The sequence below is a fragment of the Telopea speciosissima genome, chromosome 4 (assembly GCF_018873765.1).
Source record: "Telopea speciosissima isolate NSW1024214 ecotype Mountain lineage chromosome 4, Tspe_v1, whole genome shotgun sequence".
Taxonomy (NCBI): Eukaryota; Viridiplantae; Streptophyta; class Magnoliopsida; order Proteales; family Proteaceae; genus Telopea; species Telopea speciosissima.
The window spans coordinates 14,111,978-14,130,783 of NC_057919.1; positions in this window are offsets into that span (position 1 = coordinate 14,111,978).

The window sequence follows — 18,806 nt, forward strand, 5'->3', positions numbered from 1 at the left end:
CAACTCCAACCTAAAAACTTTGCACTTTTCGTTAATATCCTGTGAAATCAGAAGGGTACGTCGGTAGGCATCTTCTGGTTCACCATAGTTGCTCTACTGCATAAGTGCCCATCTTAAGTTCCCCTGCATCCTAAGCTTCACTGTAATCACCAACTAAGGAGAGTTTCATCCTAAGCTTCACTGTAATCACCAACTAAGGAGAGTTTCATGGAGGATGAAGTTGAGATAGAAAGGAATAGATTTTTACCAGCTCCACAGAAACTTGAAACTTCTTTCCTTGTGATCGAGCAGTTTTAGTACGCTTACCATTAAACACCACTCCTTGTAGAATCAAAAACAACTTGAGCTACAAAAGTGCAATGTGATCATCTAATCTTCCACATCTCTGCAAAGCCGCACTGCTTTGACCGCCAGATGCGGGCACTGCAGAGGATTTTAATCTTAATCATATCAAATGAGGGGAAAGAGTATCTTAACGGTACATAAAATGATTAAGCATTATCATAAAGCAATGCTCTTGGATGCCTTTTCTGCTCATCAACTTCGTTAGCTACCTCTAAACCCTAAACCCATGTGGGGAGCAAATCTGAATTCCTACTTCTACGGGTGTGTCTGAGAGAGAGAGAGAGAGATATGTCTACATCAATGGAGTCAGCCTTCGTTGGTGAATCTACCTCATAAGTGGAACAACACAGCAAATTAATACTTGGTCAAATGAAAGAGAAGCGAGATAGGTTGGGACAGAGAAACGGATCGAATTTGGTCGGATAGTGGCATTTGTATTTGATTATATTCGGACGAATACGGATAGTTTCTGGATAGTGATTTTTTTAATATAGATTCTACTAAATGGATATGAATGTGGATGGAATATGGATTTTCGACTTTCCGTTGACATCCTTACCGTTTTTATGATGAGGGTCAGTGTTGAGACTTGAGAGTTCAACAACTACCCTTTCTTCTACTCTTCTTAGTTTTTTATTTTCTCACATAAATTGTGATTCCATGTATCACATTGCATAAAACAATATATATAAACCAATAGAAAATCTAGGAAAAAGAATCACATTCTCTTAACTTATAAAATTATAAAAAAAAAAAAATTTCTTTCCAAAAAGAAAAATTTATATATAAAAAAAAGATAACAAAATCCAATAAGGTAACTTAAAAGCATAGACGGACACAGAGATATATTTCAGATATATTATTACTGTCGGATTGCTAAACAAATCGGATAATAATTGGTCGGATAGGGGGATTATCATATTCGTATCCGATTAGTCTTGGATGGATTCGAATTCTCCTAAACGGATACGAACACGGATTGAATATGGATTTTCGAATATCTGTTCACATCCTTAGGTAGAGTTTCATTTTTTTTTTTAAAATCCAAAACGCAAGTAGCATTTTTAAAATGCTCCTTGATTCCTGATTCTATGTAAAATTTTGCATTGGTCAATCTGTGGGAACAAGATATCTCCCACGGATTGAACCAGACATGCCAAACAAAATTCCACTCCCAAATTGATTCCAAAAAGCATGAATCGATAGTACCAAAATGAGGACGAAATTTTGTTGCTACACTTGTAGCAGGATCCATTCCTCCTACCCCGCTGGCAACTAAGGAAATGGGATCTTAAAGGGTATTTTAGAATGTTAGGATTTGGGTTGCATCCAAAATTCCACGCCCACAAAGGAATTGGGATTTGAGTACAACTCAAATCCCAAGCCACATAGGAATCAGGTGGGACCCACCAGCAGGGTTTTGGAGTGCATTAACCGATCCCTCTTTCTTTGTGTATTTAAGGAGGCAATCGTGGACAATGTTGGTGCTTGTCGGCTGCCCCATCTCTGTGCGGCTCTTCTCTCTAGTCTTTGTCTCTCCCAAATTGTGAGTGAGTGTCTCCAAGGATCTCCATTACTATCCTCGGATTTAGGGTAGATTGTTGTGAAGAATCTTCTTCCCACAACCTAGCGAGATCGCCGTGAAGCCTAAAGCAACTAGATCCTTTCCGCTACGTGGAAATCAACATCGAGGTAACCCTAGACTCGACTAATTTCCTTTTAATATAGAAAAAACTAAAACCTAGGAGGGTATCTATGAACCCAAAGGGGAAGTGGATTATTCGATTTCCTTGACTGCAAGCAGGGTAGCAGGAACATTCCTACTACAAGTGTAGCAGTAAAAAAATTTCCCCAAAACGTAGACTTGGCTTCTGACTGGCCCACCTGGTCGGACGACATCAGAGGGGTGAATAAGTGATCATCGGTGAGAAGCTAGGATTATTGATGATTTTGTATATAATTATCCCAATACCCAGGTCACAGAGAATTTTGTTTTTCTTGGATTTTTTTTTTTCAAGAGAGTACCGTTTAAAGCTTGTACCATCCAAAGTTTTATGCTATTTAAAACTTGGGAGAATGTTCTCTGTGCCGCAGTGCAGGCTGCGCTCAGGCACATGGGCAGCCTGTGCAAGGGGGCAGGGTGGTCATTGTGCCCACCCCCATGTGCCTGGGCATAGCCTGCGCTGCGGCACAGAGAACAGCGCCCCTTAAAACTTATACCGTCAGTTTCCATTATTTGCAATCCTGTTTTTGCTAACTATGTTCGCCACCACTTATTGGTATCAGTATGATACTGTTTCCACTATTTTTCAGCAATTTACAATGTGAATTAAAAAATGTGCATGTGTGCCATAAAATGAATTGAATCTGACTTCTAATAAGGAAACAATGGGTTCTTTCCAGTGCCTCAAAAAGCTTCGAGGATTTTTGCAGTACCAAGAAGAAGAAGAACTTTGAAATCAAATTGCTTACTTGCAGAAACGCATCTGTTGAAATCATTACAACTCGCCAAATCCGAACTGATGAGGCCTACAACTTGATATTTACACTACAACCACTCTACTACCAAATCACTTACTTTGCATAAACGAATTTGTTGAGGCGTTCACAATTCTGTCAACCACAAACTGTTGAAACTTACAACTTGATGATAATGGATTTCTTTTGAAGCAAGCCAAAAGACATATTGTTGGATAAAAATCTACATTACCACTACTCATGAGATAAAAGATAAAGACTTGTTGTGTTGATTTGTCGGTCCCTTCCTTTGTTTTTAAAATTTTCTTTTATAGGCATCCTTGGTAGTACTGGTAGTTTCTGTAGTTACCAGGTAGTTTACAACTACCCACTTCTTTGAGAATTGGTTATAACCACCTTATTGACTGTTCGTCGGTCACTGACCATTTATCGGTCACTACCAATTCGTCAATCTCTGACCATTTGTCGGTCACTGATCATTTTCCGATCATTATCGCTTTAAGGTCACTGACCATTTTTAAACCGTTTTCGATCACTGACTAACATGTCAGTCTTGACTAAAATAGATTTCAGTCTATTTCTCTATTGATCAAAATAGACTAAAAAATAGGATGTAAAGAATGCCCCTCACAATCCCATTCAAACGGGATTCCACAAGTTCGAATGGGATTATGGATAAGTTTTATTAGTCTTAAGTTTGATTTATTTACCAAAATAGGATGTAAGCAATGGAAAAAAAAAAATCCTCTGCAGTGCCCTAATCTGGCGATGCATTGCAGTACGGGCTTGAGAGCTCGACACATGGAAGATGCGACAACCAACCGTGCCAAGCTCAAGAAAAAAGAAAAGAAAAAAAACTGTCTTGCATCGAGCTCGCATCGTTGGATGAAGCTCCTTCTATGTCGAGTTCTCAAGACCGCACTGTAGTGGACCGTCAAAGATACCAACATTACAAAGGATTTTAATCCATAAAAATACCCCTTACAATTCCTGTGATCTGGATGACACGAGGTTAATGAGATTGTGGAAGCTATATCTATTGGTCATAAAACACTTTTGTTCCCTACTTCTGTCAAGGATTTAATAGACTTGCGCGCAAACCTTTTATTCTCCTCCTTAACTTTGAAACCCACTTCAAGCCCCTGCTTTGCAAAGCTGGTCCTTATTTTGAGGCTTTGCATGGTTTGCTGCATTGACCTTGACATTATTGATACCTTCCACGCATGTTACTGTAATTTCTTGAAAAGTAAATGCAACAAAATTACAGTCTTTTCACCCTCTTTTTATTATTATTATTATGGGAAATAGGGAAGTAATTCTCTGTTCGGGAGTGTGGCCTACACCAGCACTCCCATGTGTCTATCTCTCTCTTCCTCAAAACAAAAGGATAAATGTATCTTTTCATATGGAGAGGAGAGAGACAGACTCATCGGAATGCTGACATAGGCCATACTCCCGGACATAATACTTTCTCCTTATTATTATTATTATTATTTTTATTTTGACAATGACAAGAGTTAATTGGACTTTTTCTATTGCTTCACTTCCAATTTATCCCAAGAATCAGTCGTACCTTCAATGAATACAGTCTAAACCTGTGCAAGATCTTCCATTTTTTCCCGGTAAAAGTGCAAGATCTTCCTCTCTTTTTTTCGGTAAAAAGTGCAAGATCTTCCTCACTAGGATGAATTAAAGACTGCAAAATCAACTTTAGCACTTCTATTGCACGCAAAGACAGCATTTAGCTTCCCTAGCCGTTGAAAAGCTGCCATGGCATCAGAGTGGGTACTAAATTTCAGAAGAAAATAGGGTTCCCATTTTTTGCAACTCCAATCTCCTCTTCTATTCTTCCATCGAAATTCACACAGCAAACACCATCCACAGTCCAAGAGCCAAGTCATCAAGAGGATCAGAAGTTGGCACATGGTGACACCAAAGGTTCAAAATCCAGGTATCGGACTCGGTATCGGTCATTGCCAAAACCTTTTTGGATCGGAATCGAATCGATACAAATCGATCAAGATCGATAAAAAAACCCTCAAAATCGTTTTGAACATGTATTGACCAAAGTTAGTGGATATTTTGATCTCGGGATCAAATTGGCTGATATTATTCAGATCGGATTGGTCAATATCGATTAGTATCGGTTAGTATCACTCTAGATAATATAAAAAATTAAAAAAAAAATTTAAAACTTTGAAAAAATAAAAAAATATTCAGTCGGATAGGATCGGCTGATCCAACCGAGTTGGCCGATCCAAGGAACGATCTAGTCAAACCTTTTCGTATCGGTCAGATCTCAAGATCGGTTCGACCAACACCGATCCGATCCAGTCGATATCGGCCAAACTGATCCGAGATTACGAACCATGGTGAGACTTGCTTTTCATGGCTTTCTATTTTCCGTCCAAGAGCTAAGGGTGTCAAAACCTGGAAAATTATCTTCTCCAATTCCTTAAAGCTCGGCAGTGCAACAGTGTTAGGTGGAGATGCCGACACATGGCAGCTTGAACATCTATTGGTCCGAACTCATAGAGCTCGGACAAAGTTAGATGTTTAAGCTACCATGTGTTGGCATCCCCACGGAGCTTTAGGAATTGGAGAAGATAATTTTTCATTTTTTTTCTAGTGCTTCTTGTGTTATAGAGGACCAACAATCGAAGAGGATTATTACGACAGGTAAGCGGCATGGAGGACTCTATTTCCTCGAATCGGTCCGACCTTTACCTTTTGTTTTGGCTACATCCTCGGGTATTTACTTTGATCTCTAGTACTGACGCTTGGGCCAACCTGGTTCCACATCCACTGCTCCGTTAAAAATTTTAGATTCTAATATATTTTTTTTCCAGTAAGTGCATGTGCACCATTTGTCCTTTGGCTAAAAAAGTTCGATTGCCGTTCTCTTTAAGCACAATTACTACTTGCTCCTATTTTGAATTAGTACATTTGGACGTGTGGGGTTCCTATCGGACAACTTCTTTATCTGGTGCACGTATTTTTCTTACTGTGGTAGATGATTATTCTCATAGTACTTGGGTCTATCTCATGTCTTATAAATCTGATGTGCATGCTATTATATTACATTTTTTTGCCATGGTTGAAACTGAATTCCAATCTCACATTAGATGTATTAGATCTGATAATGGGACTGAAATTTTTAATCAACCTACCATTTCATATTTCGGTTTAAAAGGTGTTGTTCATCAATCCAGTTGCGTTTCTACCCCTCAACAAAATGGAGTGGTGGAATGCAAACACTGCCATTTGCTTGACATTGCTCGGGCATTACGTTTTCAATCCCTTTTATCCATTGAATTTTGGGGAGAATGTATTCTCACAACTACATATTTAATCAACCGACTCCCCACCCGGGTTCTCCATAACAAAACCCCTTTTGAGCTTTTGCATGGGAAACCTCATTCCCTTTCACATCTACGGGGTTTTGGGTGTATGATTTGAAAAAAAAATAATTCTGTTCAACATAAATTTGATAAGCGAGCATCTCCAGCTGTTTTTATGGATTACCCATACGGCCAAAAAAGCTATCGTATATTTGATCTTATTTCTAAACATCTATATGTTTCTCGTGATGTTTATTTTCATGAACATACCTTCCCTTTTTCTCTTCAATCTCACCCCATTCCAGGCTCACCCGTTCTTCCCCTTCCCATGACACCACCTGATGATACCCCATCCGACCTCCCTTTATCCGCCCATGACTTACCCGACATTGTTTCACCCACACACGACCTTGTGCCCACACCACCTGTTCACCACCTTGAACGGACCAAACGCACTTGTCAACCTCCTCGCTATTTGTAGGATTACGAGTGTTCGCTTACCTTGTCTCAACAATCTTCAATGTCTAATGGTTCAGGTACACCTTATCCCCTTTCTGCTTTTCTAAATTATACCAAATTTATGCCTCAACATTTGGCGTTTCTCACCTCCTTATCCAGTGATACAAAACCTTCTACCTTTACGGAGGCCCTGACTCATAATCAAACTTGATCCGTTGTTCCATTACCATCAGGCAAGAAGGCTATTGGCTCTCAGTGGATTTACAAAATTAAGCGAAATTCAGATGGCATTGTTGAGCACTACAAGGCGCACTTGGTAGCTAAGGGCTACACCCAAGTGGAAGGGGTTGATTTTCATGATACCTTTGTGCCAGTGGCCAAATTAGTCATTGTCCGTGTTCTTTTGGCCCTTGCTACTGTTCATGGCTGGTCTCTACAACAAATGGATGTCAATAATGCCTTTCTTCAAGGCGACCTTGATGTGCACCCGCCTCCAGATTATCAGCGTAAGGGGAAGAATTTGGTTTGTCGACTCCACAAGTCGTTATATGGGCTCAAACAGGCTTCACGCCAGTGGTACTCTAAGTTTTCCACGGCTTTATGCACCTTTGGATTTTGCCACTCTGAATCTGAACACTCTTTGTTTTATCTACATCGTGGCACGACATCCATTTTTATCATTCTTTATGTTGATGATTTGGTTATCACTAGCTCTGATATTAGCTTGATTGATGATGTCAAGGCTATGTTACATGCTCAATTTCACATTAAGGATTTTGGCACCCTCAAATACTTTCTTGGCATTAAGGTTGCTCGTTCTGTAACTAGGATTTCTCTCAATCGACGCAAATATACTCTTGACATTTTAAAGGATCTCCTTGTTACCCGCCTTGCAGATGCCCCTATGGAGCAAAATTTGAAACTTGATAATGAACAGGGCACCATTTTTCCTGATCCATCTTCTTATCGGTGGTTAGTCGGTCACTTAATTTATTTGACCGTCACCCGCCCTGACATTGCTCACGCTGTCAACATCTTAAGCTAGTTCATGCATCAACCCCGACAGTCCCATTTTAATGCCGCCCATTGGCTTCTTCGTTACCTTAAGGCTACTATTGAACAGGGTCTCCATTTCTCCTCCCCTTCCTTGCCCCATGACTCGTCTCTCCACCACTGGGTATTGCATACCTTATCTCTTGGAAAACCAAAAAGCAACACACCATATCACGCTCTTTAGTCGAGGCCGAGTATCGTGCTATAGTTGTGGCTACTTGTGAAATCACTTGGCGGTGCGATCTTGGTTTGTCTGCAACAGTGCCAGTTCCTTTATATTGTGACAACCAAGCAGCTCTCCACATTGCGGCCAACCCCGTCTTCCATGAGCACACAAAACATATAGAAATTGACTGCCACCTGGTTCGTGAAAAGTTACAACAAGGCCTTATACAACCCATGAGGATCCCCACCACAGCTCAATTGACTGACTTGTTCACGAAAGCTCTTGGCCCCTACCAATATCGCCTTCTATTGTCCAAGTTGGGCGTCTAGAACCTGCAAACTCCAACTTGAGGGGGAGTCTTAGCATGACACTTCATGCCATCTGATTCACAGATGTATCTCTCCCATTTTTGTTACTCAATCCCCTTAATTGTACATACCATTTAGGAAGATTCTCCTGATTGTATATTGATTGTACATTCCATATTGTTAGAACTTTCAATCTGTAAATATTCCCCATTGGGATTATAATGAAAATACACCGAGGCAATTGCATCTTCTCATCTTTTATTATCTTGGTATTATCTTCTTATCATTATTTCTCTATTGATCGAAATAAACAAAAAAATAGGATGTAAACAATGTCCTCACAATCCCTTTCAAACAGGATCTCACAAGTTCAAATGGGATTATGGACAAGTGTTATTAGTCTTAAGTTTGATCTATTTGTCAAAATAGAGTGTAAGCAATGAAAAAAAATCCTCTACAGTGTCCTAATCTGGTGGTGCTTTGTAGTGCAGGCCTGAGAGCTCGACAGATGAAAGATGCGACATCCAATAATGCCGAGTTCAAGAAGAAAGATTATTTAAAAAAAAAAAAAAAAAAAAACTGTCTTGCATAATACATCGAGCTCGTATCGTTAGATAAAGCTTATTCTATTTTTTTAGTTCTCAGGACCGCACTATAATGCACTGCTAGATAACACTGCAAAGGATTTTAATCTGTAAACAACGCCTCTCACAGTCCTTGCGATCGGGATCACACGAGGTTAATGGGATTGTGGATGTTATATCTATCGGTCATATAACACTTCAGTGCCCTACTTCTGTCAAGGATTTAATAGACTTGCCCAAACTGGCCTTTATTTATTTTGAGGCTTTGCATGGTTTGCTTTGACCTTGACACCACTTCCATCAATCTGGTTAGGCATTGCTGATGGATTTGGCTCCTGTCCTGCAGTGGCGGGAGCTGGAGCATCCAACACCCCCTTAAGATGCTGCCATGTGGATTGAAGATTGAACAGTGTCCAACGATCTAAAGCAAAAGGAGCATTTTTAAGTCATTTAATTCATTGTTAGTCGGGTCACTCTCTAACCCAAAAGAATCCATCCCTTCCTCTAACCTCTTAACTCCTGCGAAACGAGAAGACCTCACCAGAGCATCCTCTCTGTTCCTCACCGCCATTACCCACTTAAGATTTTTGCCATTCGCGGAGAAAGATAGTGTAAATGTATCGGCATAAGGTTGATCAGCCCGGATGGATGAAGTAATCGAAATTACAAAGAGAGGAAAAGACAAGAGGTAGAACAAATGGAGATCGATGATCTATCCTTGTACAGATTTACATTTCTTTTTTTTTTTTTTCTATTTTTCTTCTCTGTTTTTTAAATTGTCAAACTCTTTTTCTTTTGAATCCGACGGAGGAAACGAATTGGTCATGGTGATGCCACTGTTACTGTAATTGTTACCCATCTGAGAAGAAAGACATGAAATCTGAGAGAATATCTAAATCAGTTCCATGGATTTCAATTTTTTTTCCCCTTTCTCTCCTTACAATCTGGTTTGTATCATTTTCCTTTCACAAGAGTGGGATTCCTGGTTTTGTTTCTCTTCTTCTTGTTTTGGTTTCTGACAATCGAGGCCATGGATGTGTCCAATTCCAAGAACTGCAAAAGGGTTTCCATTCCAAAATTCCCAAAGTTGGAAAGCTTCAATCACTGCAGCTTCTTGAGTTCTCGATTGGTTGGATTTAACAGGTATATGGGGTCTCCGTAATGAATCTTCAAAAGCGGTGCTGACAAAGAAAAACATAACAACCCATTGCACAAACCCAAGATTGCAATTTCATACTGAAAATTCCCCAATTTGGTTAACAACAAAGGCAAATCAAGTTTTTCACATGAATTGTCCTCTATTGTGTAAGAGGTTGTTCCATGAGTTGAGATGAGAGAAGGATTTTTCTCCGTGAATCGATTGTGGAATAGAGTGATGAAGAAAAGAATCATCACTACACAAACATCGGCAATCTTTGGATACGCACCTGAATCGAACCAAGGACGGACTTCACGGGTAGCCTTAAGAGGATATCCTTGATTATATCGATTGGGAGATTCGACATCTCAACCATTCTTTTTCTTCTTCTACTTCCTTCGTTATTGCATTCAAGAGAGAATTTTTCTAGGGTTTTTGCTGTGTTTGGAAGACAATTTGGGTTTTGCCACTCAAATAAGATCGTTCACATTACCTAGCATTTTGTTGATGGTTAGCCTTGCCAGATCCCTTGAAGAAAATGAGTAATGGAGGTGAGGAACGAGGCTGCTCTGATGAGGTCTTCTCGTTTCGCAAGAGCTGGAGGTTAGAAGAAGGGATGGGTTCTTTCGGGTTTGAGAGTGACCCGACTAACAATGAGTTAAATGACTTAAAAATGGGTTAAATGACTTAACAATGCTTTAGACCGTTGGATCCTACTCAATCCACATGGCAGCATCTTAAGGGGGTGTTGGATGCTCCAGCTCCCGCCCCTGCAGGACAGGAGCCAAATCCATTGCTGATACCCTCCACGTAAGCTGAAAAGTAAACGCAACAAAATTAAAGTCTTTTCACAATTTCACCTTTTTTTTATAATTATTAATTCTCCTTTATTTTATTTTGACAGAGACGAGATCATTGGACTTTTTCTATTGCAACATACCGGCAGAGCTCCTGTTTTTTTTGATAAATCCGGCAGAGCTCCTTCACTTTCAATTTATACCAAGAGTCAGTCAGTCAGTCAGTCAGTCGTACCTTTCATGAATACAAAAGTCTTAACCTGTGAAAGATCTTCCTCAGGATGAATTCAAGACTGCAAAATCAACTTTAGCACTTCTATTGCAGCCGAAGACTGCAACTAACTTCCTTAGTCGTTGTTAAATAATAAAAAAAAATCCTTAGCTGTTGAAAAGCTGCCACGACATCAGAATGGGTATTAAATTCCAAAAAAAAATGAGGGTTCAGACGGGCTTCTTCTTGATTCCGATTTCTTGCAACTCCAATCTCTTTTTATTTTCCATCTTCTATCGAAATTCACATCGCAAACACAATCCACAGTCCAAGACCCAAGTCATCAGGAGGATCAGAAGTTGGCCCACGGTGAGACCTGCTTTTCAATTTTCATGGCTCTCTATTTTCCGTCCAACAGCGAAGGGTGTCAAAACCTAACCGGAACAAGTTGAAGTGTAAGACCGACTGAAATCGAGTAAAAAAATCCAGACCAATCGATCCTTATTGGATTGATTTTGGATTTGAATATGATGGGATCAGATGAAAATTGAACTACACTGAATCGATCAATATTCAAATCAACGATTAAAAAATTATTGAATATAAGGTTAGGAATAGGTTTATTTTTTAGGTAAAGAATAGATGAATTGATTATCTATTGATTTCAAAATTGGTGAGGAAACTTTTGATTCGTGGAAATTTTCCTTAACTTTTTTAATATTACTAATGTCCCCTCCCCATTTGGCTTAGAGAATTTTTTCCCATTATAAATAGTGATACTAAATGAAGGAAAAACTCTTACCACAAAAAAAAATAAAAAAAAAGAGGGAAAACCAGGATTAATTGATAAAAAAAAAAAATGAAAAATTAAAGAAATAAGGAAAACCACAATGGGCAGTAGTAAAATATGTACTTTTGGTGGGTGAGGTTTTTTTATTTTTTTTATTTTTGGTAATAGGTGGGTGAGGTTAAGTTACATAAGGAAGGACCTCCACATGGGCATGCCGCATGCGTCAATGTTAAGAGGATTTGCTCCGAAAACCAAATCATGGTTTTAAATATCGGAATTTTTTCCAGAAAGAAAAAAGAAAAGAAAAGGGAATTGGATAAGTGGATCAACCGATTCGGATTAGAATCGATTGACATCGATTCCGATTCCACCATTCCTAATTGTTGCTTCCTGAATTGAAATTGAATTGACCGAATCAGATTCGAGTCAACTGATTCTTAGTCATTTCTTTGTAATCCATCATGAATCGGACCGATTCTTGATTTTTAAAACGATTCAATTTTCACTATAAAATAGCTTAAATTCTCAAGTCCTTACATCACGGTATCGAAACGGGTATCAGTCAACCCGGAAACTAATACAATATCGGGAAGGATCAGTAGTATTGGGCAAATTTGCCCAGGATTTTCCTTGAAAAATGGGGGGGTTTTTTTTTTTATACCATTTTACCCCTTGTCCGTACCATGCTACTGATACAGTATCAACACGGTATTGGGATCGATAAGGTGCAAAACCAATATGGATCAAACTTAGAACCATGATTCAAACCCATTGGGATCGGAATCCTCTCTGGCCGGTTCCATTCCCGATTACAAGTTTCCCCATTGGGATCGGAATCCTCTCTGACCGGTTCCATTCCCGATTACAATGGTTTGAGGTATTGGATCGGATTGGCCGATATTGGCCGGATCGGATCGGTATCGATCGAGGCCGATCTCAAGATTTGACCGACACGACAAGGTTTGACTAGATCGTTGATTGATCGTCTAACTCCTGGTTGGATCACCTATCCGATCCGATCCTTGACTGGTTCAACTGAATAAATTTTTTTTAATTTTTTTTTTAAAGTTTTAAAGTTTTTTTAATTTTTTAATATTATCTTGATCGATACAGACCAATACTGGCCGATACCAATCGATTTTGACCAATCCGATCCAGATAATATCGACTGATCCGATCTCGAGATCACAACACCCACCAACTCTAGCCGATACATGATCCGATCCATAAAAAAAAAATGATTTTGAGGGGTTTTGGAGCGATCTTGATCGATTTGAACTGATCAGGATAGGTTTCGACCATGATCAATCCCGAATCCGATACCTGGATTTTGAACATTGCCGATTACAAGTTTTAAAACCTTTGATCCCAATCCCAATCCCAACGCAAGTAGAAAACTGATTTAATAACTAATTAGCTTCCGCACAACCTTTCTGCGGCACAAAATACAAATATAGAGATGGAAAAGGTCAAAAAAAAAATAAAAGGCCAAATTACGGAATGTTCCCACCGACCAATGCAAGTCTTCAATTCAATAAACTGGTCTGCAGCCCAAAATGTTCCCTGGTGATATACCTCTGCCGCAACAAAAGAGACACAATTGTCGCAGAAATGCAATGTCTACATGTAACTCGGAACTACGCGCAATTGCAGACCTTTGCATACTCTCCTCTGCCTACGATTGTACTCAACTGTACGTACTATGATCTCTCTCTGATCCATAGCATTAACTCCATCCGTTCACTGTTTTTTTGTACACTCCATCCATCCATCCATCCATCCATTCTCAGATCATAATAAATCCAAACCCATGAAATTTATGAGTCACCAACCATTGCATATCAACTTACATGGATGTAGTAGTAGTTTGAATCCTATCTCCTCCCTCTTTGGACTTTGACACGGTTTCTTCTTCTTGTTTTTTCAAGAAATCTATTTCAAATCTTTTGTCACGTACTATTACTGAACCGGGGCAACCAGCTATTATCCTTCTCCCTGTCCTGTCCAGTCCTGGTGGTTGATATTCCAACCCTCTCTCATTCATGGGTTTCCTACTTTCCTCTGACGAAGAGCTTTCATTACTCTATATTTACCACATGTTTTCTTTCTCCTCAAATCCCCTATGTACGGGCGTCGTAGCAAACCCTTGCCCAGTTGCCCCTATTGGCCTATTCCAAGAGTTCACTTTGTTCTTCTCCTACTGTTAGAGATAGTGTAGTGTCCCACCCAGACCCAGAGCCACTATGGGGCTCTGATGTTTGATAGTCTCCCAAGCTGATTTGGAAGAAAAGCACACCTCGATAAACTGGAGCTGGTTTCCATCTTATCTCATCATCAGGATCTCTTGGGCATTGAGTCTCTGTAAACTGGAGAGCCGAGTCCAAGTTTTCGTCATTAAGAATAGAATGCACCAATATTGCATATCTATCCAAACCTGAGTCGATGTCGTAACGCCTGCCATGCTCTAGCCCATCTCCAATAATAGTATATATGCTCCACCAATGCCTCTACCTACATGCTTTTGATCTTATTTTTAGAATTTTCTTCCATACTTAATACCAGTTTTTCAACGTAAACCTTAACCATCCACAGGGATTTGGACTTCAAATTTCTATGATGCACCTACTTGACGCAAATCCTATCATTCTTGGAGGCCATCCACAACACTTGCTTTAAGATACCCCTCAAGTTCATATCCTTGTTTCTCTTCACTCCCAAACTGCCCTTTGCTTTTGGTTTGCAAACCACCACGCTTAAGGTACTTCTACCCTATTTTTTCTTGCAATCACTTCATTGTCTTTTTTTTTCTTTTTTTCTTTTTTTCCCCTGGACTTCAGTTCTTCTTTCGTCTCCTATTGTATTACATTACAGGTAGAGTCATGGACCGGGATTTAGGAGAGCATTTATTATTGCAAATGCCTCCACGGGAGCTGCCATTTCCGAATCCACCATCACCACCGGAGCATCTCCCCGGTTTGAGAAATTACGACTTGTCCTTTGCCGAACAAGATCGCAGCAATGATTTCAACATTGAGCAAACTGAGTCGAGGTTGACAAGACGTGGATTAGAGTTCGAGCCTTATCCATCAAGACTCGATAAATGGTATCCAAGATGTTTTGGATCGAAAAAAAGACTTGGTTGGAGTAGTTCTATTTGGAGAAAAGGAAGGCTTTAGAGGTCGAGAGTTTATCCAGTTGATCAATGCTCATTGCCGAATGATTAAGAATGTATCAGATTTTTGCAAAGACTCCATGAAATCTGTGACCAAGTTTAGAACTTTGACTACGGCACCAGATGATATGGTTCCATTTTCTGTTCGAGGTATGCACCCTTCTATGATTGGATTTATTGAGAATATGGAATATTTATTGGGAAGACTGAGAGATACTCTTGAGGAAGTACGCGAGGTTAGGTACAACGCAAGGATTGAACGGGATCACTTTCAAAACAAGTTGTCTGCTGAAATCTTTACAAGACGTTTGGCGGGAGGTGCGCTTCTCTTTTTTTTCGTGGCCGTCTTGTTTGTTGGTATATTAACCGTCGCATTTCCTTTTGGTAAGAACTTTGCTGCTGGAGTGGGGTTTGTAGTTGGACTTCCATTTTTACCCCTATATAACTACATTCAAGAGTGGGGAGGGCTTCCAGATCTTCTTAGAATTCGAGGGAAAATCTCAGCCAGTGTCCACCTAGGATTATGGTTGATTGATAAAAGTTTATGTGAGTTTTATCGTACTGGTCAATTTCTCCAAAACAAAGTGAATTGAAATAGAGATGAAATTTCTTCTGAGATACATAGCTCTGGACAACTCCTATAGAAGTGAAAAATGACATAAAAACATTTTTAGATTTTATTGATGGGTGTCTGTGAAGTGGCTAGCAAATCAAACATGGGGATTCTACGGAAGTTGGCTAATCATCCTTAGGTATTATTCTTCATCCCTAGTTTCTCCTAATAAAAATAATTTTTTTAATTACCGGTTCTATTTTATTTCTCCGATTTTCCTTCTTTGCATTCATCCTATAGCACTTGTAAATAGGTTCGTTTCTCTGTTTTTATTGGCATAATCTTATTAATTATATGTACTTGGAAATCAAGGTCCCTTGCCTCATCAGAATTTTTAATGTCTCTTTGCCAAACTATCAAACAAAAAAAAAAAGGAGGATTATTTGATTGTTTGATATTGAGTGTAATATCTAATGAAATGCAGGCAAGGATTTAGTGGAATTTGAAGGTGGCCAACGAAGCTGAAACTCTTTATGTGGAGGTGTGCTACTAAGGCTTTCTGATGGTGGCTAAAAGAGAGCTTTGTTCATTTTCTGTTGTGGTAAGAGGCAGTTGTTGTGCCATGCTCAAATGCCCTTTTCTCAATCCTGCTTGGTTCATTTCATGTTTTTTCTTGCACACCAACCAAATTAAGGACTGGATTTCAAGATTGCTTTGTAGGAGCTTAGTTCTGACTTGTTTTTATTTTTATTTTTATTGGAAGCTTTGTTTCGAAGGTCGCTTTTGTAATAGTTAATCCTTTGTGGGAACTTGTATCTTGAACAATGGTTGCAACAATGGTCCTGTTTACAGATTTGTTGAACTATATATGAAATCCACACAAAATTTGTTAATCATTCAAGTATTTGAATTTCCAGTTGAGACACATGTAATTGAAAGTAGAATATGTCCTTCCAGTGTTTTTAGAAGTTTGTTTGGTGGGTTTAAGCATATTTGTCCAAAAGAGAAGTAATTGAGACCTCTTGATTTGGCCATAAATATATGAATCATGTTCTCTGCATCTTTGACATGTACTACTAGTGCAACCATCTTGCTTCTTCTTCTTCAGGCCATAAATCCACAAGTGCAACCAGAATTGGTGAGTCTCTTGTAAAATTTTTCTCTGTCTTCCTTATTTTCAGTTGATTGTACATAAATTACTTTCATAGTACTTTCTGTAAATCTTTAGGTTTGGTTTATTTATTTATGATTGGCATTGCTGAGCATCACTCTTTCTTGCCCAAGAGCCTTCTAGCAGATAATTTCACCCCGACATATTCAATCTCATACGCATAAATTGGACATTACAAAGTAGTTGATTTCAGGATTATGATCCTTCAAAATGTTGGTCCCATTAAATTATTTGGTTAAATACAGTTTTCTAAGAGAACTTGCAAAGTCACTAGCATTAGTTGAACAGAGTATCAAGAAGATTGAAATTTCTCCTCTAACGAAAAACCCCAAAGATATGATTATGGTGAAAGTTTTCATACATGGCTGTGTAAGCCGTGTATGTGAGAGGGTGGGGGAGTTTCAAGGCATTAATTAATGAGTGGAGATTTATGACTTTTCCAATTTTTTTTGAGAGGGGACACGACCGTGTATGAAAACTTCCCCCATTGATTATTTATAAGGAAAACATGGCCTATTTTATCTCTTTTCACCTTTACTCGGAGACTATCAAAAGTTTCTTTGGTAGGTTAATAAGAAACTTGTAAGAAAAGCCCAAAAGATGGTGCATTCAAAATCATGTTTTTGAATCTGAATCAAAGACTCCTTGTAAGATAAACATTGAATCTAGACCTTGATCCAACTTGCAGTAAGAGATTAGTTTAAGGCAGATATCACCATCTTGATTAAAAAATATCCCAACATAAGTTTGGAAACAACATATTCTCCTTCCCTCTAAAAAAATATAACTATTTATTTATATCCATTCTTTTTAGAAGATCAAGGACAACATCTGTCAGTTCTTTAAGTTATCCACGCATGTATTCTTCAACAAATTTGATGGATTTTGTTTGCTTTGCTTTCGTAGCCAAGTCTGTAGTCCTCCCACTGTGAGACGAACTTCCCATATCTTCTATTGAAAAGGTAGGGCCCTCATCCTCTGTCAATGAATTGTGTTCAATCCACTTGAATATTCCACATCCATGGTTGTCATCCTGTATGCAAATTAAACAAACTTTAAAAGACTATATATCTATACCCATAGACTAATTGTTACAAATGAACCACAAATAATATTGACTAGTGGATTCATGGTCTTACCCTCGTCGTAGTTATTTGGACAAATGAACACATCCTCAATGTAGAAACTAAAATATTTTCCCAAGAAATAAAAAATTACTTCACCTAAGGGCTGGGCATTAAAACACAACCGCTTCTATACTAATACTATGAAATATCTAGAAAATTTTCTTATGAGGAATCCTACTATTTATCAAAAAAAAAAAATCAGATAAATGACATGATTTATCTAGCTGACTCTGTGTAACTATTTCAAATATAATAATAACACTATCCATTAAAATAAAGTGAGTCATGCTCTTAAAATAAACTTAGGCCATCTTTAGTATAGTTTTTATTTTTGATTTTTACTTTAAAAAACGTTTTTGGTTGCATTTGGTATCGTTTATGGAGCCTGTTTCTATTTAAAAAAGATTGAAAAAAAACCAAAAATAAAAAATAGATCGAAGCCGTTTATGATTTTTGGCCAAAAATCACTTTTGACCATTTATGCGAAAACTGTTTTGCCTAAAAAAAACGTTTTTGGTTGCCTTTAGTTTTTTGTTTTTTCTCCACCCTTTTTCAGTTTCCATTGTATGTACATGAAAAGAGGAAAGATTTCACATGTTTCTAACTGGGTTCAGTCTGAATTGGAGAAACAGAGGAAAAATTGGAGAGACAGGGAAGGGTGAACTCGAGAGATAAAGAGATGAGTTGCAGGGGTAGGAGAATGAATTGGAGCGACTGGGGTTCAGTCTCAATCTCCAATTCATTCTCCAGTTTTGTTCTTTCTTTGTTTGAGTTGGTGGTAGTGGCGGTAGCAGGGGTAGAATGTGATACAGTTTACTTGTAGCAGGTTTAGCAGAATTCTTATATTTAATTAATTATATTTTCCAAACTACCCTCTAAGTTGTGGTTTGAAGAGGGGTGAGGGATCTTAGCGAATTTACGTCTTTAGACCTCTTAATAAACTGACACGTTATTTTTTAGGGACAACCAAAGTATGGTTACAATCTCTATTTGTAACATGCTTGACGCACCCATAAATAAAACAAGAAAAGAATTGAAAATCCTAGATAACTATGAGCAGAATGATTTCTTTCTTTTTAAATAAATAAGGATTTTACATATTATAAGAATCAC